This window comes from Phlebotomus papatasi, chromosome 1, assembly GCF_024763615.1.
Source record: "Phlebotomus papatasi isolate M1 chromosome 1, Ppap_2.1, whole genome shotgun sequence".
Classification (NCBI taxonomy): Eukaryota; Metazoa; Arthropoda; class Insecta; order Diptera; family Psychodidae; genus Phlebotomus; species Phlebotomus papatasi.
This window is the reverse complement of record NC_077222.1, coordinates 84122412-84146947: the sequence shown is the minus strand read 5'-3', so window position 1 is coordinate 84146947 and position 24536 is coordinate 84122412. Positions and strand designations below refer to the sequence as shown.

At 34.2% G+C, this 24536-nt stretch overlaps 1 protein-coding gene and 1 long non-coding RNA gene across 8 annotated transcripts in view; both read left to right on the top strand.

Annotated features, from left to right (window-relative positions):
• LOC129810435 (trithorax group protein osa-like) overlaps positions 1-24536 on the top strand; it is a 165220-nt gene that overhangs the window by 96265 nt on the left and 44419 nt on the right. The gene's annotated exons all lie outside the window — the stretch shown is intronic.
• Positions 1020-3546, top strand: LOC129797873 (uncharacterized). The gene is made up of 2 exons (XR_008751366.1): positions 1020-1323; positions 1399-3546. It is a non-coding gene; the product is annotated as an uncharacterized LOC129797873 (long non-coding RNA).

Here is a 24536-nt window from a genome sequence, read left to right as displayed (position 1 = left end):
TAGCTGACTGTGCCTGAGTGCTTGCCTATACAAAATACTTGGTGCTCCTCTCTCTATACACATCATATAACACAATGTTAGGTCGACGTTTCCAATTCGAAAATGTTTGAAAAGGCAGTGGTGGCGGGATCCTAATGCGCCGTATACCCAAAGTATTTACGTCAAAAAGACCATTACCACAATTATTTTACCACACGATTTTCCATCACCAAAACGACATACAACACAAATCTCAGCTACGCTGCTGTGCTGTATGTGGTGCTCATTGTAAAAACTCTATCTAATTCCTATGCACGGACTATTGCCTTCATGAGGCCCCAGTGTTTCGTGATGATGATGATGAGAGAGAAGGAGTGAAGGAAGAAAAAAATAATAATAATAATGATGAATTTTATATTGACGAGATAGAGAGAGAGAGAGGGAGGAGAAACAGAAAGAAAAGAATAAAAATATAAGAACGATCCCCATAAAACACTTCTAACCGCAGAAATTGATTAGGTCTCAGTAATAAGGCGACGACGAATGGATGTGAATAAAAATCAGCAAGTGGTTGTATGACTTTGTATACCCAAGAAGTACATTGAGATCTTTTTGTTTTAAGATCAATTGAAATAGCTTTTATTTTTTTGAACCATAAAAAAATATTTTTCTCATAAGATTAATCAATTTGAAGAATTGTTTAAAAAATTATGATAACACCAAAGCAAGCAAATTTCAATGACGTCAGGAAATGTCATCACGAAAGCGTGCAAAAGCCAAACACTCAAGAATATATCATTCATGAATTTCCCTCGTGGGAGAGACACCAAGAGTAAGAAGTGGATCTTTTTGGGCAAATATAAATTGCCCCTTGATGATTCCGTCCGTTCTTGATTGCTGAGGGTGAATGATGAGATCGGGGGTGGTAACATAAAATAGAAATTTTAGACAAAATCCCACCCTCCTCTTGTTCTTCTGCCGTGAAGAAGTAGAAATGTTATATATACATGTCGAGGGAGGGAGAAAAGGTTTTCCTTTCATCCAATTCTGCAATTTAGATTCTTCCCCATTGCCAGTTGGATGTCGACAACGTCGTTGGTAAATTCTATGCAGAAGGGTATTATTCTCACTCCTCTCTATACTCTTCCAATTCCAACGTCGTCGTTGGGTAGAAGGAGCACTGTCGTTCTGACTGCGCTATATCGCCATTCCCCATCTCGAGGCATTTACCACCAGGAAAGTTGAGGCAAACTCAAGAGACGAGCTCTCTGGGTACAATACAAACCGACAGCAATGCTTAGAGAAGAAGAGTGTTCTGAAGTTGATGATGATGCTGGGCCAGTGGTATTTCTTCTTTCTCTCATCTTGAGCATTCACTTGTGGGTAGAACAGGGTGATGGGTATTTTTTTTTGTTGTAGAATATCACTCTCTGTGTCTTCCCCTCTCTCTGGCTGGATTGCCTGGTACTGGCTGCTGTAGAATATGTGAGTGTTTTTCATCTCACTGATGGTGGTTAGTGTGCTCCTTCTGGGTTGTGCTGAGCTATGCAAGAGTCGAATTGTGAGGCGACGAGTCACAAGCAGAGCTAGAACCAATGTTCTTTCCATCCAATGCTATAGAGAACTTTATGTAGGGTGAATATATAGAATAGAACCGACTTTGTCGTTTTACCAAAGTGAATATAGCGCTCATGTAGATACCACTTATATGTACATAACATTAAATGAATGTATGTATGGAGGATGAAGGAAAAGTGGATGTATGTGGGTGGCGATGGGATTCAAAATTAAGGGAGTTCTCTCTACCATTTCTGTTGCTGCTTGATTCCATTCTCACTCTTCTATATAATATACCAGAATCGTCAAGTTGAGTCTTAACAATATATATCTAAAGGTATAATATAATATTATATGGTGCACGAGGATAGACTATCAGCATGGGTGTGAAAGGAAACTGGTGAAGAGGAGTAGAAGGGATTGGGAAAGATACGACAGGATGTAGGGGTTTTTCACTAGATGTGTGGTAGAGAGACGACTTCGTGTAGTCTGTGGAAAACTGGAGAATATTGGTGGAAAATTCAGGCAGTATGGAGTGGAAGTTGGAAAATTTGTCAGAGAAGCAATTCTCGCACAAGCACCAAGAGAGATTGTAGTTAGTAATGGCAAGACGAAGGAGCTGAGGTGAAGGGAACATTTTTAACCAGAAACCATCAGCTTTCAGAGTGTGAACTGAGAAAGAGAAATGAGAATGAGGGAAGGCTGGGTGGTAGGTTTGATGTATATAGCTGGGTGGTAAGGTGAAAGAGAAGAAATTGGTGGTGGGTTAAAACAGAAAGCTGTAAACTAAATGAACGAACGTCGCTCGTTCTTATACAATATGAACGTGAAGAGAAATGCTGGAAGGAGCATGCATGGTCGGATAAGTAGAGTTGTAGAATAATTCTATATCATACCGTGTATACGATGGAACCGTCGTTGCCAACAACGAACGGGTGAAATGTGGAAGCAAGAAATACTTGGAAGAATGAGAAAAGTGTATGTTACAATGCTCTGATAGATAGAACCAGAGTAGCAAGCATTGCACATTTGTTATAAAAGGAAGGAAGTTGAAGGGTTAAAGGTGTAAGATATGGTACTGGAAGAATCCTCTAAAAGTACAATACCATGTGCAAATTAGGTCTCTTTGATAACAATTATAATAACGAGGACCGGAAAAGATTGTAAAAAAAATCGCATCTAAAAACTTCAAATGAACCAATATTGGTCATTCACATTTCGTTACGCACACAGCTACATATTCGTACATACGTTTTATCTAACAATATAGCATTGGTGATTAATTTTTTTGTGTAAGTTTGTGCCGCGAATGAAATATTAATGTCATAAAATAATGCTACCGATTGTACTCCTCATTTTTTATTTCTCATACACAATTTATATCCTCACATGTTGTTTAGATTTCGAGATGTGAGGTGGTCTCTCTGCGTTTTTTTTTTCTTTAGGTTCTCTCATGAGTATTTCATTAGTTTGTTTGGGGAAACCACATTAAATTCAACGGAAGACTTCCGTTCATTTTCCATCTTCTTTGTTGCATCTCTAAATGGGTTATATACATATATATGGTGTGAGCAAAAAATAATCAGATTGACAGAGTTAATAAAGATTTTAAAAACATATATGATGATAATTTATCAGCATCACGAAACATTTTTAATAATATATGAAACTAATTATCTTGCTGCATAATTCAGAATCATTATTGTCACAGCAATAATGACATGATCATTGGGGTATTTAAAAAAAATAATTGTTAATATTATATTACCTGTTAATTTGATAACATCTTTTTCACTATATGTAACGCAAACACAAAATTAATGAACTTTACTAATTTGCATTACGATTTTTTAAATTTTTTTAAATGAAATCAATCGAATTTAGGTTTCTCATACTAAGGGTATTATCTCGTATGTCAGGATACTTTTTGATATACCGCTTTTAGAGGATGTTAATTAAGAGAAACGGAAATTATCGGAGTAGAGAAGGTGGGGCATTTTCAGGCATGTATGATTCTTGAAAATATAACATTTTATGATAGTAAATTAATTATATTTATGTGTGAACTATACTGTTATTATTTTCAAATAGCAAATATCAAAAACAAAACAAAAAAAAAAACATGTTGAAGAGGAAATTAGCAAATCGACCAGTAAATGAATAAAAATGGTCAGTGAAAATTTCGATTTTGGTCAATATAAATTAAACAGTGCTCATAAATTTATCTAAATCAAATCAAAAATACCAAAATCCATTATGATTTTTCATTTTCCATAACCCCAAAATTTAACTCACAATCGAATTTTCACGCATTCTGAGTTGCAAGCACCCCGAGTTGCACGCATTTCGTGATCGCCTGTAAAGAATCTCAGCTACCATCAGAATATCTGGGCTTGTCACTGGTTTTCTTAAGGACTTACCGTAAGTGCGGGTGACTGACACCCCCCTATTCGTAAGGGCCTTGACAGACCTGAGGATTAGACGAGAGACGGCTTAGCGTAATTATATTAGAAACATTGGTTAAAGTACATTTCCAATATTTTCCACTGAGTCGTCTCTCGGCTTAAGTTGTAAGTGTGTCTAGGGCATAAGGTTCGTAAGGACAGGTCTTGGTATTCCTGGCAATCTTGGGCCAATTTCAATCGGTTAAGAATCGGTTCATAACCTATATCACTAATTTTTATCCGAATTTCAATTATATATTACTGCTATGGTATTATGGGCAATGTTTTGAGTGATTTATAAACCGATTTAAATCGGTTGTGGCCCTGGTATAAACCCTTTATGAACCGATAAATAATTTTCGTCCGAAAACCAATTTTATTACTCCCCAGTAATTTTATATTTATTTTTATTATATATGAAATGGTTTAAATCGGTTGTGAATCGATAAACGGTAAATGTGGTTAAAGTACTTTTAAGGTACACAATCTAAGTCACGAGTTCGAGAATTCCGCAAAGCATGGAACGCTTTTCCACCCCTTTTAGTATAATGTACCCCTAGTATACTGTAATTCTTTATGTGAAGATTAAGTAAATTTGTTGTGTTTTTCGTACTGTTTTGCATTCCTGTGACCTTTCTATTTTCTTTAGATAAATGATTCAGAACAAAATTGAAGTTAAAATGTTTATATTTTTTACGAACAAAAATAGTGAATCTAGAACCTTTCATTTGCTTTACTCTATATGTAAGAGCCGCAATTCAGCATTTCTTTTTGTATTTCTGGATACCCTGAAAGAGAAAACCTTGCGTTGCTTTAGTATGTTCTAGTAGCCATTACTAGAATTTTCTTTTAGAAATGGCACTAATTTTAAAAGAAGAACTGCTGCAGAAACATTAGAAGTTCCCAAAAAAAAATGATACACTCAGTCCCGGCATTATGATCTTCTGGATTATGCACCTGTCGAGATTATGCACATACCATTATGCAAGTTTGCCTACTTTTGGGAGTCAATTTATAAAATCATTTTTGTAATACGCCTGGATGTATACTATTTTGTGGCGCGGGAAATTTGATGACACTATGTTTATTTTTCAGTAAAAAACTTTAATTTATTTTATTAAGGTAAAAATTTTAAATATTGTAAACATTTATTGAGGAACTCTGGCCGAAAAGTACTGTTTATTAATGCATTTCCATTAAACAGTTGAATCTTTTTGTTTTGACTACATTTATTCCGCGCGAAATTCGTTCTACAAATTCAAAAGAAATCGCCTACGGGTATGCAAATTTCTCGATGCACAATGCCATTTCGCGTGGTTTTTTTTCGGTCCCGAAGATGTCCATAATCCCGGGACTGAGTGTACTTAATAAGCAATCCAACAAGTTACGGGTAGCCAGATGGGTGTCCAAAATAAGGAACCCCAAACAATCGAGTAGAGGAAACTAATATCGAAAAGGCCAAATTAAAAAGAAACTCCACATTTTCAAAACATTTTAATTTTGGTCCCTGTGAAAACCCGATTAAAAAATCAAATTAGAACAATATAGACGTACAGTACACTAAAAGAGAAATCCGAAAAAGTTAAAATAACATTCCCGAAATGTTAATTTTACCCTGCATTATTGATCCGAAATTGGTGTAAATATTACCCTTTTTAGGTGTATTAAGGGTTAAATTAACCTTTTTCATGTTAATTTTACCCTTAAAAAGGTGTAAAATTAACATTAAAAAATGTTGATATATTTTTACACCTAAAAGGTGTTAAAGTTACGAGGAAAAAAAGTTAATCGGACCCTCTTTTTTTCTGAGTGTATATACCGGTGATTTTATCCCCCTGTTGTTTATAAACTTTTCTTTGATTCTAGCACTTAAGGATGATCTTCACCGATCGGACATAATAGGCCAAATCGGTAAAGACCATTTTTAATGGCGTCTACAGACTAGACCAATTTATGTCCATATGTAAATTCCCTATGCTTGTGTAAGAAAAACTCTTCAATATGGACATAGATTTCTCTAATGTGTAGAGGCAATTAGTCCTGTAATTAAAGAAAGGCTTACGAACAATAGGGTGGTAAAGTCACTCTCTTCTAGGTAAGTCTTTCATAAACCCATCTTTAAGTGCTCTACATGAGAGTCTTTTGTCCTAGACACATTTACGACTTAAGCCAAGAGACGGTTTAACTTAATTATAATCAAAATAATAATTTAATTAAATTCCCACCAGTCTTGGCTTAAGTCGAGAGTCGGATTAGTCAGAAACTGATGGAAATGTATTCTGATCATTATTTTGATCACAATCATGGTAAGCCATCTCTGGGCTTAAGTCGTAAGTCTGTCTTAAAACTAGTCAGCTGCCCTACAACACATTTTTACAACGTGGTTACTACTTAGGAGTATTTCTTTAAGAGCTCCTTTTGGCATTGAAGAAACATTACATAGTAACTTCCCATACTTTTTCTCCATCATACATATTTTTAAGCCGTGTCTTATGTAAATTGCGGATGAAATATTTTATGCTATTATTTGGAGGTTTTCTCAACGTTGTTTGTGAATGCAGTCGACGCAGCATGTCCTTTTTTTATTACTTGACTTGCTTGGCACTGTGAGTGAAAATATACATATTTTTTCATATATATATCCCTTTTTTGCCATACCCCCTCACGTCCGTAGTCATTGCCATCGTCGTCAACATCGTTTTCACATTCACCCGTATGTATTATTATTAAACGGCGCCTCTGCGCATTTTGTTTCGATCCATTCTCTATGAACGAACGGGAGAGTTGAATGTGGTATTCAAGAGATGCATTGAGTGTGTTTGTGATGAATACACCCAAATATATATTTATATATATATGATATTTTTATATATATATATATATATAAGGTGAAGGAAAATATGTGTATTTTTCATACAATATACTTTTTGTTCACATTATAAGTATAGTGAGTATTGAGCTGTTGGTTGGGAACAGAGCGAGTTGGTTCTGCTGTGTGTAATAATAAAACTCTGGTTCGTCGTTTTTCAGACTTCTGCTGAACTGCCACATGACGTTAGCTGATTGCCGCTGCTGACTAGAGTGGTTTATATAGAATGGAATGAAGAGAGATTGTGTTTCGTAGTGTATGTGTTGAGCAATCAACTTTTATACTCTTTAGATATAATAATAATGGTAATGTTGCAAGGATGTAGTAGGTTAATTCTTTTTATTTTGATTTTTTTTTAAATTTTATTTTATTAAGTATCAAATGGCAGGATAATTCTAATCTCCCTGTAAAAGATTCTTTTCATTTTAGTAATTACACAAAATATATTTAGAAAGTTCTTAAATTATTTTGACAAACTTGAGAATAAAATTTGTTAATATTTAAATGTTAGCTAGGTCTAGTTAGGTATTAAGACATCCTGTGAATATAACTTTTTTTTCCTTTAAATTTTTTATTTAAAATGAAAAAGCAACTCATACGAAACATAATCTCCTATTTCAAAAGTTCATGTATTTTCCTCTTTGCTTGAAAGCTCTATATTTGATTGTTGGAAACTTTGAATTACATGACAAAATGTCAAAATCACGAAGCACAACACAGTACTCAATTGACAAATATGCGAACTGTGTAGATCGTATTTTCTATAGATCTTTTTACAGACCTTAAATAGTTTTGTAAATTCTACATAACTTTTCAGCGTACGAAATATTACAAGTCCTAAAGCTACACTACACTGGTTGTGTAATGGAAAAATCAAAAACACTAGTCATGTTGAATTAAAGAAGTTATCTTGAAACCGCCGGTTTTTTTTTTGCAAAATTAATAAGCTTGCACTATGTTTGTGTCCCTTTCTGCTTCAACTTTTACATGAGCGTATAAAAAAATTACTTACAAACGAGTCCAGAAATATTAGATTTGTGTAGGTATGTTTTTACCAAGATATTTAGCAAAACAAAATTAAATAATTTGGTTAAATGTATAATATCTAATTTTACTATAAAAAAGGTGTCACACTATTTAATTAAACAACAATGTAAAGAATTTGGAAATGAGAGAAAATAGATAAAATTTCTGCATGCAGATATTCATGTAATATGTTTTTTTTATTGGGTGTGAAGTCCGACTTAGACTGATCCACCTCCACAGAATTGCAGAGTTGACTTTGAATCTGTCAAAACAAATTCTGCATATTTCGCTATCATTGATTGACACGGCATTCACACTTGCACAGAAGCATAGTAATTCATCAAAACAGCAGAAGTAGAAAGTGTAGAAAATGAATAAAAATAACAAAGGAGAAAAAAGTAAAATATTGAGATCACGATAAAAGCTATTGATAAACCAATAAAAGCTTATGGAACGTGTGATTCTTAATCGTATAAAAGCGTTCTGGATTTCTCTCGATATTGCGATAAATGCAATATTCTGAATTCAAACAAATATCACATTTTTAGATTGCATAGAGTAAAAATATTACAAAGCGCCCTTATACTTGCTTCAGACTTAAGGCTTAATTGCTGTAATTTCTTGTCACTCAAGATTTTTTGGAAAAAAATCAACTCAGTATTGTGGATAATTAAGGGTACATAATCTATTAGATTCTAAAAAATTATTAAATTTGATTGATACTTAATATTTTTAAACCTTCGGGAACTGGGCTTAACCTCTAGTCTGAAGACCGCTTTAGAAGGTTTCGAAGGTTTAAGAGATGTATTATGAATATTTTTATTAAGATCATTGAGGGCTGCATAGCGGATCAGTTGACAGAGTTTTGAATGTATAGCACAGAGGTCCCTAGTTTAAATGACACCTCTATCGAATCGTACCCAGTAAAGTACCCTTAAGTCGGCCGGTTCCTCAACTCGGCCGGTGAAATTATCTAAACAATTTTTAACGTTTTTATAGTAAATTTCTATTTCACTGAAGGTTTTCACTGATTTGCATTATGCACAATATAATAAACTTCATAAGAGTTAGACCGGTTAGACCATATTCTAACAAATCTAAGTAAATTGAATAAATAACCCCCTGATCGAGTTGAGGATCCGGCCGATTACAGGGCACTTTACCTTACTTGGGTGTTCGACTATTAATTTAATTTCAAGGACCAGTTGATAGGAAGATAAAGTGCTCTCTCTGACTACAAAGTATTTATTTTGAGTAAAGGCAACTGTAACTGCAGTAATGCTAATGCATTAACAAAAAGAATGTACCGACTTAAATAGAAGTTGATACAAAAAAAAAGTTTCGACATGAAAAGCTCAATCGACATAAAAATACATTCATTATTACTGATCCAAATTCGAGACAGGTCTGCCGTAATATAGTAGCAGTACTGAGTGTGTACTCTTGCACACATAAGTTGTGATATAGAGCAGGATTGACTACGGCCTTAAGATATAATAGAGGAATGGAGAATTCATATTAGTCCTAATTAAGTGACATGGTTGCAGCAGATTGGGAAGGATAAGGCCGATCCATAGATAAATCTTAACATAAGTCCAGGCTCACCTGGTTAAGCACTGCATTCTTGGGAAAAGATCATTAACTGACTAATTCTTCTAAAACGAGAATAAGTCGAAATGACTGAACGAACTATTTGATAGGAATAATAATTGAGATCGTTGATGATTAAAATAATAAAATTAGAACGAAGTTACGATTATTTAAAAATAAACTTGTCTGAGATAGGATCAAAGAAGTTGAAGGGGAAGCTAGATCAAGAGACTGTAACTAATATTAGTTAGTCTTCCAGCTTACTTTAACCGAGAGGTGACCTAGCTTGTTAATGTAGAAGATACAAAAGACTTTCGGTCTGATAAATTGTAACAGGAGCACATTCTAAAACATTTCGGGGATAGTTGTCCTTTTTATAAAGTATCGAATATTGCAAGGAAAATAACGTACCGGCGAGAATTGTTACACTGCCCTTGGACTTGGATCACAATTTTTCCGTAATGTTCGCCATTTGACTGACTTACACAGAATGAATCTGTATGAATGAATCTAAAATTAACCCTTCGGGTTAGTGAAAGTGACCCCACAGGTTACTAAAATATATCTTCACTGTGTTCTAAATTAAATCCTGAAAATTTCTAATACTAATCAAATAGAACTGAATGTTGCTAAGATTTACTCTCCAGTTACTGAAATTTACTCTCATTGTATTCTAAAATCAATCCTGAAAGTTACTAAAGTTAACCGTCTAGGTAAAATTTATTCCCTCAATATTCTAAAAACAATCCTGAAAATTACTGAAATTAACCCTCCAGTTACTAAAATGAATCCTCTCGATATTCTAGCAATCTTCCTATTTTCAACTATTACATTAATCCGTAATATTCTAAAGATATGTAAAATGTTAGAAACTTTTTGTCTACCAGTTACCTAAATTAATCCTATGGCCAGTTAACTTTTAGTAATTTGACCTAAAATCAAGAAATCGAATTATTTGGAGTAAAATTTACTCATTTTAGTAGGGTAAAAGGGTACAAGTTTGGCAGTGGTACAAGTTGAACAATGGTAAAATTTGGACAGGGCTTTTTGTCTTGATAAATTTAGTACTTCATTTTTATTTGTATATTTTTAATGCTTTAGTTTTATAATTTTTGGTTCCTTGTGCTTAAAACAAATTTTGTACTGTATTTATCAAGAAAAAAGCCATGTCTAACTTGTACCGGCGAATTGTTCAACTTGTAACACTAATTCTAAATTATATCACTTGACCCTATGGTTGAAGTAAAAATTTCTTAATTGTAGTAGATTTCTCTGCAAGGCTGATATAATCTAAATTGTCGGTGGTATTCTTTCGGCATTTTTCCTTTTTAATCTCAAGAATATCCTATAATTCACCATAGATAATAAAGGATCCTAAGTATAATGGAATTATGGAAAATGAAAGACACAAGGGCTATTCTGAGCCTAGCTAACTGTCTAACTCCATTCGAAAAGCCTCAAAATCTATTAACCTGCGATATACGGTATAGCAATTTATAATAGCATGAAACTTACTTTGGTATGTTCTACCATTTCAAAGCTTCCAACATAAAATCGTCCGATCTACGTCCATTTTGAGCTTCTTTCAGTTTTTACGATAAGGCTGATAAGGGGAGTATAAAAACATACTTCAGCAAAATTTAAGCCCGATCGTAGGATATATAATTCTGCAAAGACCACAAAAATTCAGATGATTATGAATGTAGATATCATTAAGCGGGAAAATTGCAAAAATGACCAAGATGTCACATATCTAAAGGCGGTATAACCTCAATTTAATTATGTAATTTATGGATCGCGCGCAACATTGAACAAGTGAATGAGAGATTCGACAAATTGGGGAATGAAATGTGCGAAGAATCGTGAGGGAAGGAGATGAGAACAAAAGTGAAAAGAAATCAGAAAGCGGACTTGATAATGATTCTATTTTGTATTGTCCCCAAAGAGAGCTTTGGGCGAAGTAACTTTATTGGTTGCTTGAGCTCGATATTTTGAGGTTATGAGAAATATTATTGAGATTGATCTTGAGGGAAAAATGTGAGAATGATGTGATGGTATCCTAGTATGGGTATGTTTTCCTGCTGAAGGACTCAAATTGGAGAAGGAAATGGATTGAAAATTTGTTTTGAGAGAAGTACGACGCCTCTGCATTTGGTATATGGGTATGATTATGATGTTTTGCTGCCTAGCAGCTTTACTCTCACACACATCTACAATTGGATTGAAGTGATGTGTATATGTGTGCTTTTCAAGAGGGATTGAAAATGTGTGAGTGTATGACACACGTGTATAAATATCGTATTTGGATGGATGGGTAGTGTATGTATTGCCGGGATATGTGTGCTCTCACGAAGTCTCTATATGATGGGTATGAACACTGGCCTGGCTTTCGAAGCACACAGGCCTCGAAACAACGAACGATTCTTTCCAACTCAAAATTTATATTCGTTCGCAGTGAAATACACACTGTAGGTTTCAGTGGAAATACTGTACAATTTAGTTAATGAAATAAAATTAAAAGTGAAGAAAATATTTGTGAAAAACTTTGGGAATATTTACTGTGATACAGTGAAAAATCTTTTGGTTAAATTTGACATTTAAATAGTAATATATTTCATGAACGTTTCACGCCAAGTTGAAAACTTTTCCATCTGTGCGCCTGAATGCGTGGACGGATTTCATGCATTCGCGTTGAAATTTTCTGTTAATTTAACTAAAAAAGAAAGAAAAGAATTAAGTATATACATATAATCAAAAGTGAATGGTTTTAATTGTAAAACATTAAATATCAAATTGTGATAATACTTTTTCTTTTAACCTTCTCCACTTGAGTGGAAAAAAAGTAAATTTATTAATAAAAATTCCCGTTGGGGAATCGAATCATCCGTCGTGGCTGCACAACACACAAAGAAATACTGAGTATTGTTGGAAAGTAAGTGAAAATTGTGTTAGATAACTTATAACGAATATTATACAGAAAACTATTTTTTTTTAAATTCATATAAAAATTATTTTTTGTTTGTTAGATATCTTTGAGACTTGAAAAAAAATTAGAGGTACATTAGGACTTTTAAGAGAGACGACTTGTAAATGAAAATGTGTTATTACGAAAAAATGTTTGGCATGTGAAGTTTCTTGGGTGCTCACATTTTGTGTCAAGATACTTTAAATTTGTGTGTGTACAATGAGGATTAGATGTATGGGTAAATTTACAAAGAAGTGTGTGCATTGAGCTAAATCGCGAGGAGTGCGAAAGAAAGCAATATTGGTAAATGATTGATTTTTATTAGAAACAATATATCTTTTTTATATTCTATTCTTTCTTTTTTTTATCGTTCATTCAATATATGTCAGACAGACATAATGGCTTCCTAATGGTTATTTTGGATGTCTCAAAAGGGATGAGGTTGTCTCTTCAGAGGCATAAGAGGAATTCAATGTAAATAGGCCTTTTCGGCGAAATGTGACAATAAATAGAAATGTCTGGGATTGAGATGATTGCTCCTGGGTGATAACCCCCTTTACGAACACATACAATATTTGCCTACATATATTTCTAGATTTCCTAGCTATTTTTCTCATAAAATATTTTCCATATTTTCTTTTCTCAATATATGGAATTTCTATATTAATAGCAAAAGAAGGATAATTAGATGATTAATTTGATTTAAGATCTTTTTTATGTTTCACATAGTTGAACAAAATGCAAGTTTCAACGCAGTGCAATATTTTAAAGCTTTTAAAAAAAGTATAAAGTGATAAAACAAAGCTTTAAAAAAAACTGCAAATTTGCCTAAAGATGAGCGGTATCTCAATTAGATTCAGTGGTATTAGTTGATGAATGCCGGTATCGCCATCGCCATCGCACACGTTCCTTAGCATTGACGCTGGTGTCCCACATTCATTTATTCTGTTTACTTTTTGCTGCCATACGGTCACAGGTACATGGAATTGAGAATTAAAATATAAATGATATTGTTTCGATAGCAACACGACTAAATCTACGAATATACAATTGCATTTTGTGTAATAAATTACAGTATTTTTCTTCAAACTCCTATATTAAAGAAAAAGGAACAGACCTTAGTTTGAGTAGTAGAGTAGGGGGACCTTTATCAATGACATAAGACTTGTGAATCTTTAATGCGTAGAGATATATCAACTAGTTCTTATATATTATATTATATTGAAATTATATACATAGAATATTTTGCTGGGAAAAAGGGAAACTTTCACTCTTTTGTGGTTGGAAAAAGTTTCTGCTATTTTCCACTACTTTCTGCTATTTTCGATGGAAGTGGTGCGCGGTATCTGGGGAATGGTAAGTTGAGGGTGCTAGGGGGAAGAGTCCTTTAGGAAAATAGAGCAACCCTTAGTAATCTTGGAGGTTTCTTTCAACATCTGAGAACCCAGTCTGGAAATTCCTAAGGAAAAATGAAAGTATACTGCTTGAAAAGTCGATAAAACTAAAGATAGGACGACACCAAGAATAGATTGTTGTCATAATTGTACCATACTGGAAGATATCATGTTGGAAGTATCTAGCTATTGAATGGAAAACGTCAATAAACATGTGATTCTCCTACATGCATAATAAACACTATTTAGTTGTTCGGATAAGTTGTACACGAGAAGATTGATGGTTTGAATGGTTTTCTGGAGCGGTAAATAAATGCGTATCCATGTTTGTGGTTATTCCATGTGCAATTGGAAGTTGATAAGGAATCAGCAATGGGATTAGGGAACAGAAGTCGGATTGGTGATGCTAAAGCTGTGAAAGTTTATTGGTGTGAATACTGAATGGCACGTGAGGTTATGAAAAGGTGTAAACATTGAATTTGTCTGGTATGATGATGCTTCAGGAGGAGATGTACGGAAGGACGAACGCAAAGAGAGCTTTGCTCCTGATATGTATTATGTAACCTAGTGCGTATATCTGAGAGATGGTTAAAAGCGTATAGCCTGTAGAGTGTGGGATGGAAAGAGGAAGGTTTTGCAGGAGAAAGTGAGGCATGTGGTGTGACGCCAAAAGAGTTGGGTTTTACGTTAGGGGCTGTAATGGGGGATGAAAAAGGGTGGTAAGCATAGCTTTCAATTTCATTCAAAACAGAATATGGGGGTTTGCTCGTATTGCATGTGTATCAAAATTGTAGTACTCTATATGTTGGTAGTGCAGCTACAAACTACCAACGAGTTTTCGGGGGTAAAAGTGAGTGAAGTGGGTAAGGGGTTGTAAAGTGAGATGGTGAGAGAGAATGAGAGACATGAGGCGGCACTGTGATTGTGTTTCGCAAAACGAGAAGAATGAGAGTATGCAATGTGTTCGAGTCACGTGTTTTTACTACAAAGAAAACACACCATACTTTGGTACTCCTCTGCACTTGTATCTCTTCCGTTTTTCAACATAAAATTTCTGAAATTGCCTCAAGTCTGAAGGGTACCTTATAGACTCTACTTCTACTATTCAATGGTTTTCCAGAGGGTGAATATTGGATATGCTTAATAGAATAATTGAAGATACAATGTACTAAATAAAATAGTTTTCTACCCATGCTATGTAGTTATACCAAAAATTACAATACAACTCCAATTGTGTCAACGTATTTGCTTTTCATATCCCTGCAGATTTAAGTTGTCTCAAATTCATAATCAACATACTATACCATGTTTTAGCGATATAAGTTTTATTAAGGTCAAAGCCTTTGAATCCTTCAGTGAATCTGTCCTTTGAATAAAAAAAAGAAGACAATATATGGCATAGTACATTCTAGTCGGCCACTATAGGTTCTTCAAGTCAGTCGTTGGAAATGGTACTCATTCTAATTCCAAGTCAGTGTTTACTAGACAAGCTTTCTAGCAAGTAATCAAAGGCGAAACGTATGGGTGTCATGTGGAACCGAACTTTAAGCGGTCCGGAAGAGAAATGCTGATATCGAAGTGGCCATATCTTGAAAACATTTGTAAGACGAATCGGTTCCGCAGCTAAAGTCCTTTCCGTTATTTTAATTAAATCCTCAAAGATTGATTGGGTACGCAATGTGCCTAGTCCCTTAGGTTATCCCTCTGAGTGGGTGGTGGAAGGTCTGCATCGTCTGCATCATTCCGATAGCATAACGGTCTTGCAGACAGTCAGTTTTTCCTAAGCTGTGAATACGTTAACACACCCTTAACAAGATTTTGTTGGGCCGCTACCACCAGTAGGCTCCTCTGAGTTCCGTTTTCCAAGTTTTCGGTCAATTTGATCGCACACATTTATTTTTTTTTTAAATTTGAAATAATTTTATTTCTAAATGAAGACCGTCTTAAAATACACAGAAAAAACTACTTCGTAAAATTGTTCTTAAATGTTTGTGAATTCTTACTGGGGACTTATGAAATTCTCGTAAATCGTATAACCCACAAAAATGCTCGTAACAGTTTGTACGTTTTGCACAAACATTGTTCGTAACATGACGTACATTTTTGTTCCATTAAAAACACTTATTAATATATTTTTGTTTGTCTGGCTTAACTTTACGAACAAATGACAAAATTTTACGAACTTATTTTTACGTTTACGAACTTTTGTAGAAGTTGGCTCGTATATTTACAAACTATAACGGTCATTATTCGAACATCGTGAGCTATTTCCCCTCGAGAGAAAGGGCCGGACGAGGACGTGCTGGGTCGAAGGTAGTCAATCGGGGTTTGATGGAGAAAAGTGAAGGTGTTGAAGGACTGGTTCGGGATTTCTAAGAGGGAATAAGGAGTTATTCCAAAGCTTCAACCAACACTTTCACGAACAAATGTTTGTAAAAGAACAAAAAAAAATTCGTTAAGTGATCAAGACACACTTACGACTTAAGCCGAGAGACGACTTAGTAGAAAATGATGGAAATGTAGTTTGACCATTATTTCGAATATAATTACGCTAAGCCGTCTCTCGGCTAATCCTCAAGTCTATCAAGGCCCTTACGGACAATGTTTGTGAAAAAAGTACAAACATTTACGAACTTCTTAGTGCGTTATACGATTTAAGAGCATTCCGTGAGTCCCCAAAAGGAATTCACAAATATTTACGAACAGTTTTACAAAATATATTTATTCTGTAGATAAAAAAATTATACTACAACTTTTAAGCAAAAATCTAATAAAGAAATCAAATTTGAACTAATTTTACATAAATTTTTCATAATATCAACCTGAAATAGTTGAGATAATGAGCCTTTATCTTAGAAAAACATTTTTTTAAACTCCTTATATTTTTATATATCGACGGCTCCATTCCATACTATGCTAAGTCGACTTAGCTTTATATTACTCCGAGAGATATGTTGTTTCTGAGACCGAGATCTACAACTGGTAAAAGTTTATTGGTCACCCGATGTTCGGGTAACCATATATTTGAGACTTTCGAAAAAAATTTACACGGGCAGCATAGGAAATCTCCAACTTCAAATGGCTCTCCTGAAAAGTTGTCATTCTGAGATAGCATAGTATAGAATGGAACCGTCGATATGATACGAGATATTTTCAAAGTCCCTTACCAGTACTTACGTACAATTTCAATAGAACTGATGTCAATTTTTATAAAATGCTCAAGATTTATGAACTGAGAATATCCGTAAGAATCATAGCTAATTCCCTTATATTTCCAAAATTCATATTACATAACGTATATAGTAGTATTTGCGGAAACAAGTGGCTTCAGTATTAATATCCCTTGGGCTAATCGTCCAAAGAAAACAGCAACTCGGAATTATTGAATTGTGTGGTGTGCTAATATTATATGATCTCAGTATTTCATCACCAGGCATTATCCCAGAAATTTATGACAAAAAGAGTCGTACAAGTACTGAAACAGTTTGGAATAGATTTCGATTGACTGGACTCTTTGGAAAGATTAACATAAATGAAAAGTTTATATTCTTGAAGAAACGACTATGGCTTTCAGTCCAAAAAATACGTCAAAATACCTTGTTAATAGTATCTTAGGAGGCTATTTAATTCAGCAGACTTCTAATAAAGAAGATTTGCTGAGTAAAACTTGCAAATTTTGTTCTATAGTAGGCCGGGTATGAAGATGACAGCCAAGTTAAATAGCCCTCTTATGTATGTTTGGAAAACAAGTTGTATACAACAGCAAGAAAAAATGCAATTCAAAGGATAACCGTACATATAGCTTGTAGGTATATATTTTTAAATGGTGATCTGTATGTCGTACAATTTGGACAGGTCATTACACTTTTGGGATTTCCTTTTCATTTCTCCCTTTTGGACCTTTTTCGTAAGTTAGTAATTTAAAGATCTTGTAAGAATTGAATGTTTTGTCAATACGCATTGTTAGGATTTTATGCTAAAATACCCAATGTTGGTGTATGACTCATTTTAAATAAAATTGAAAAGAAAGAGAAACAAGTGAGGAAGTAAATGTCGGTGAAGATGCTTTTTGGTATTCACTGAAATTGAATTCTTGACTGCTACTGATGATGTCGAAAAAACAGCTGATTTTCCATTCATCCTATAAGTTTTGTTTCTATACATTGCGTGAATACGTATGTATATAGCTTATATAGTATAAACTTTGGTGTAATATATGAGAATAGCATCAAGAATGGGTAACCTCCATCCATGGGTTTGTCGTCACTGGTGTAATGCGGGATAGTAGGAATGCGAATGAATAAAATAGAAATGATGAAACAGACGATAAGGCAAATGGAACAAAATGTGATTTTAATAGGTTTTTGGAATCACATTACCATCCTCTTTCCTATTCTTTACGGCATGTATTTCAATATTGTTTATGTGTGCTTGTTGATCGAATTCAAAAGTCGCGTGTTTTATGTTAAACAGTAATAACTATTATTTGTGAATTGGCTCACAAGCAGATGACTTGTACTTGCAGTCAAGTATATAATATGTAATTAGTATGATTGTGGAGTTAGGTTGTAAAGAAAAAAAGAACAGGGAAAAAATGTAGAAGAACTGAAAGTACCTGATTTAATGAGTTCAAATTTGAGAAGAAATTGTGGGGAAAAGCAATGAGATACTTACAGTGATCAACTCTTTGAATGATTAATTTGTCAGTCGTGTAAAATTGTTAAATAATCCATAATTTACGGTGAAATTTGCCAATATTTATAGATATAGCAAAAGATTGATACCATCGGCTGTTTGTATTGGTCATATGGATGAAAACTGTAAGTGATGATACTTATAGACAAAATGCCAGACATCATTAAAGTCCCATTCAATAATTATTGTGTGATGCATGAAATCAGAAAACCATACAAATGTGTAACATCGCTGATTAAGTGCTATATACTCAGTGAGAATCGCATGGTTGGGCAATATAAGCTAGGCAAGAGGTTGTTAGGAGGGACACTATAACGATATGAAAGAGCTATCCGCTTTTTGTATGTTTGAATACAGACGTAAGGTATTTTTAGACCGGTACGTCCTAATAATAAACTCTAAAAAAGACACGTTGGGTGTTGTATAATCGCATTTTTGTTGTTTTTATTCTTACTCTCTATTGTATGCATGATGTAGAAACAAATAATGTATATCTATATAGAAAGTAACGGTAACGTTATCAAAGTATATATACTTACTATACAATGGGTTTTGATACCTCTTTTGCCATTCCCATCATCTCATATAAATGCCGTCAAAACATTCAGAACAACCTCCCTCATACCCTCGAATCAGACCAGAAAGTCTTTCACATTACATGGAAAACATATAAGTACATCTATCTATATATCTGGCTGATATAAATTCTTTTGAGAGGAGTTAGATAGGGATGCAGTGGGTACGTTACGTTGAGTAAAAATATACATATATAAACGGAGAATTGAGAGTATATTTCGACCTTGACACCTTTAAAAGAAGTTTGAATTTTATGTGATATTATGTCTTGCTTGGAGGAAGACAGTAAAGAAGAAGAAGAAAAAAAAAGGAAAAAGTCCACGTGTTGTAAATATCAGTAGAATTTCTAACTTGAAAACATAACTTTCAGTATAATAAGGGGGTGAGTGAGGTGTACAAAAGCATTGAATAGGCCATGATTTAATAGCAGGGCAACTTGTATATAATTTGCATAGAAATTGAACATTTTAGGGAAAATGTAAGGGTGGTGTGAGAGATTCTCTCTCACCCCATTTTGTGATTCCAAAATGAGAATGAGTTGTGAAAGGCACATTATGCCATTAACCACAATTTTATTAACAGATCGAGATCCCTGACCTTCCGCAAATATTTTATTATTTATTAGTACATCATTTTGTATACATTTACTTATGTACGGATAATATTAATGCTTTGAAATTGACTCGCAAAAGAAGGCAATTTTATAGTATTGTGATCAATACCCTAACTTCTAACATAAAAAAGTACTATATCACGGTAATCAACAAAAAAAAAAGAAAAGAATCTCAGTTAACGTAGGAGACAGTTAGGAGATATAGAGAGAATGGGACATATTGATAAGAGTAAACAAGCCAAAAACACTAAGAATATTTCAACATGATGATTACAATTTTACCCTGCTGCTCATTCATATACTTCAACAATAGGTCATTGTATTTCAACAGAAAATCGTCACAGTTCGTCAAAGGAGTATCAAATGTAATGTATTAATTATGTCATTACCTTGCTCATAAATATTTAGTAGAAGAGACGAAAAGAGAAAGACCTGTTTTTAGAAGTCACGTGCCTGTTGTACATAATTTAAACATCTGGAACAACGTGGTGAAAACTTACTTTTATATATAACTTGGGTTCAAACAGTAAGAAAAGTTTTGGAATATACATATATATCGATATGCTGCGAAGGGCAAGTGCAAATGGATATAATCTTGAATAAATTTAGTGCATCAGAATAACATTTATAGAATATTTACAAATTAAATGAAGTTCTACCAGGACATCAATGGTAATATGTGGTCTTCGTATTTAGCAATTTATCTCAATAATGATATTTTAGCTACTATGGAAAGAGAGACAAAAGGGAAATTGTTAAGAAAAATAAAAGGAAAGACAAGGCAAAGAAGCAAGGTAATCAATTGCAATAGAAATGTCTATAAGACAAATTGGCCTGGTTGTTGATGGTAAAATGACAAAGGCTTGAGACAAAATTGAGGGAGAAAATGTACAGTCGGTGGAAGTACAACGAATAAAAAAAAAAGAAGAAAAAAGAATTACAAGAGGAAATATAAGAAATTGAATAAAGAAGGGAAAGAGAGAACGATTACAAGATGCTTGGCAGCAAAAGATTTTCTCTATACGTAAGGCATTTGCTTCATCGGAAAACCCAGAGTTTACGTAGTCTTTTCTGAGTGTATAAAATATCTTTGGGGCTGACTGCTATGGAATTGTTGTTGTTGCTTTTAGTGTGCTCTCTGTAAAATATTATTCCGCCACACCAAATGGATGGCAATGGGTTAGAGCAGGATGGTGTGATATTGTGTGTTGGAGCCAAAGCCAGCCAGCCAACACAAATTGTGTATGACACACACGGGAAACGAGAATCGAGCGTAGCAAAGCAACATAGCAAAAGTACTAAGAGTGGTGCTGTATAATGTAGAGAGAATGTGTATACTGAGTAATATGCTGGTTGGGTTGGTTGGTGCGATGTGAAAGCATACGAAGCAAAATGCTTGATATTTCCGACTTAAAATATCGATGGTAGTCTCCCGAACACCATTGGATGCGAGGTTAGGCGAGTTGAGAATACGAGAGCTGATGGGAGAGTCCATTTACCGCATTGGAAAAGGGGGTCGCCACAGCCGCTCTGCCTGCGCTCTTCGTCCGTTCGATTGTCGTTTGTTCGCTTCGTTGCTGTATGTCATGCATATACCAAATGCTACAGTCAGAGTCTCTCCTCGGGTATATCTCTCCTATAGCCATTATACGTATTTAGATGGGAGAAGTAGAGAAGACGGGTATGTGAACATATCACTAGAGAGAACGTTCCTATCTGGCTCAATACATCACGTTCAATTCGATATAACTAGCAGCGAGTAACATCACCCAAGCTCAGTGGTGCGGCCCACAGTAGCGAACTTTGAGAAAATGGAATATAGCAAGGCAAGGGAAAGAGAGATAGAGAGAGAGAGAGAACAGTGCCTCCAATGGCAACGAGGTATACGAAGTAGCAAAGGCATCATCAGAGTACGTTGAATTAGCATGGAATAGGTTTAAGAAGCAAAAGCCCCAACTTTTATCTGAGAGGCAACATAAAATATAAATGTAGAGTGTCTATTCTACAATTTCGATCGAAACTCCAACTTAACCTCAATTTATTCTTTTTTTTTGTTAAAAAAAACATCTTTACCTTTGGCCTCTTTACTTTTTGAAAAACAATCTTAATATTATACCCTAAAACCTTTGTTAGTGAGATCATTTATGTTTTTATCTCACACTTTTTTTTATTTTTTATTTTTTTTAAATTATTCTTCTGACACAACATAAAATTTTCATATTTTTTGAAAATAGAATACAGTAGATATAGTTAAATTAAACTGATTATTTCAGCAATTCTCTTATGAGTTATACACTACGCATAGGTGAAGATTATATAATCAGCGAGATTAAAAGTAACATAAAATCTTGATTATAACCCTATGGAGCATTAGTAAAGAAAATGCAAGTATTCAACAAAGACTTCTTACCTTATCTCTATATGCAATAGATTTTCAATAATTTGTTGGTAAAATAAATTTCCACATTAGAAAAATTTTGCATTATTCTCCAATGTAGAAATTTTTGATGAACTTCGTGATAGATTACAAAAATAATAACATTAAGCTAAAAAAACGATTGTGACATTAGATAAGTTGTTTACATTTTTGATCTTGTGATATGGAATTTTGAGTTTATTGCCTCGATTTTCTCACCGTAGACTTGTATATAATAGGATACACATATGGTTAAAATCATCTCGGAACTGTCTCCCTTTTTTTGCAGATTCAGATAACAACACCAGTCTGGGACCACTCCTCAATTTTTTTTTTGTCATTATAGATACCGACTTGTGGCTTGTGCACATGCAATAGACACGCAATAATAATAGACATGGGTGCCTGCCTATACTTCTCTTATAAGTATCAAAATAAGGTCATCGTACTTTTGACACTCTATGGCACTTGTATATTGCCGTCAAGAGGAATTTCGTTTGTTTGGAAATAATGTGAATTTATAATGTGGATAAATTTGTGAAGGTCAGCTGGGTGTTGGAATCTCTCTCTCTTCTCTCGGTACATTTACCATTTAGTAACGTACGACATAGAGGCGTAAAATTTGCAAGGAGTAATACGAAAACTGTGTGAATCAAACATCCAATACTTGAATGCTATATTTGGAACAAATATATGTGTCTACTTCCCTTTGGTAAACGGGGTGCTTTGCTATTTGATTGCATGTTTTCATATCGAACGAAATGGGATTTGCTTTGTGACGTCACTCAGTGAAAATTAATTAATTCAAACAATAAGGCGCCAATCAACCGGTAAATTTGCATTTTGTCCATATATCAATTCGTTGTGTTGGATTGGGAGTGGTATTTGGAACGGGGTGGGGTGCTGGGCTTTTTAAGGGTGTTGAGTTATGTTGGATGATAACGGTGGAATGTGGTGAGGACGCGATATTGATTGTGTGTGTATGTGTATACGTTATTTAGTGTGAATGATAAACTATAAAACAAGTAGTAATAGCTTTAAGATGTAATGAGGGGATATTTTAGCAGGGGATGGTATAAATCTAGAGTCAGTTTACCATTTTTCGCCTAGTTTTTAGTACTACTTTACACCAATAACAAAATACTCAAAGTAGGGTGAAAAGAACACCTATTGACACTTTAAGAAATCGTGTATTGACTTATTAACACCCTACTCTGTACCATTTGGAATACGACATTTGAACACCTATCCCTGTCAGAAAATGTAGATTAAAGAAAAAACATCTTATTTACATTTTATTAGATACTTTAAATAAATTTTAAGATATTGACAAAAGTGTCAATAGGGGTTCCCTGTCGTAGAGGTGTTCCTTCGACTCTACAGTGTAATTATTTAGACAAACATTCTGTGGCGAACTTCTAATCATACTACCCTACCTATGGGGATGTTTCATAGTACTAAGAACGAAAAAAATGAAATGAATGCTGTGCTCTGAAAAATTTTAAATCTACCCGTATAATTCATGCGAGGAACTCATACCCGCAGCGAAGTAAGATGGTTATGCATACTCTTATAGCCGCTTTAACCGTTTTAAATTAGGTGTACCATTCGCACTTAAGTGAATAAAAAGACTTTGTGCTGCTAGCCTGCAGATGCAATTGTCATTCTTTACGTGTAGCGCAAATACTTCTTCTACGCGCTGTAAAGCTTCATTAGGCTCCCTAATTATTTCTAAAAGTTAAACTCTATGGCTTTGTTTTTGCTCCCTGCCGTCGTATTCTCTTTACATTGTCTTAAAGGTATTACTAGTATAGTAATGGACAATATTGGTTTGAAACCTTTAATGTTAATCATGGGTTTGGCCTACAAACTCAATTCAATTCATATATTTCTCCTGAAATAATGCTTTGTTGCGTCTGACGCCGACTTACAACAACCGATCTCTTCAAGTAAACGACAAAAATCACTAAATCACAGCCTGTATGTGCCAAGATTTTAAAAAAAATTATGAATTATAATTTCAATTGCTTAAGTTTGCTGTCGTTGCGTGTATATTCTTCAGACTTATGTCCTAGACACACTTACGACTTAAGTCGATAAACGGCTTAACGTAATTATAATCCAGGGGCCCATCAAGTCTAATAAAAAGTGAAGCTATTTTTCACTTTTCTTTGTAAAAATTTTGCAGCTATTGCACCGCGACTTAAACAAATTTGCTCGTAGTTTTCTTGTATAATTTTGGCGAACATTATGAATTATGTATTTTTAGATAGTTTCTAATGCACGAATTAGAAATATATCAGATTGATAAGTCAATTCTCTTTAGGAAAAAACTTGCCAATAGTCTTCAGTGCATCTATACAAATACGTTTGGAAAAATGAAATGTCGAGATCGAGAGGCCCCTGTTATAA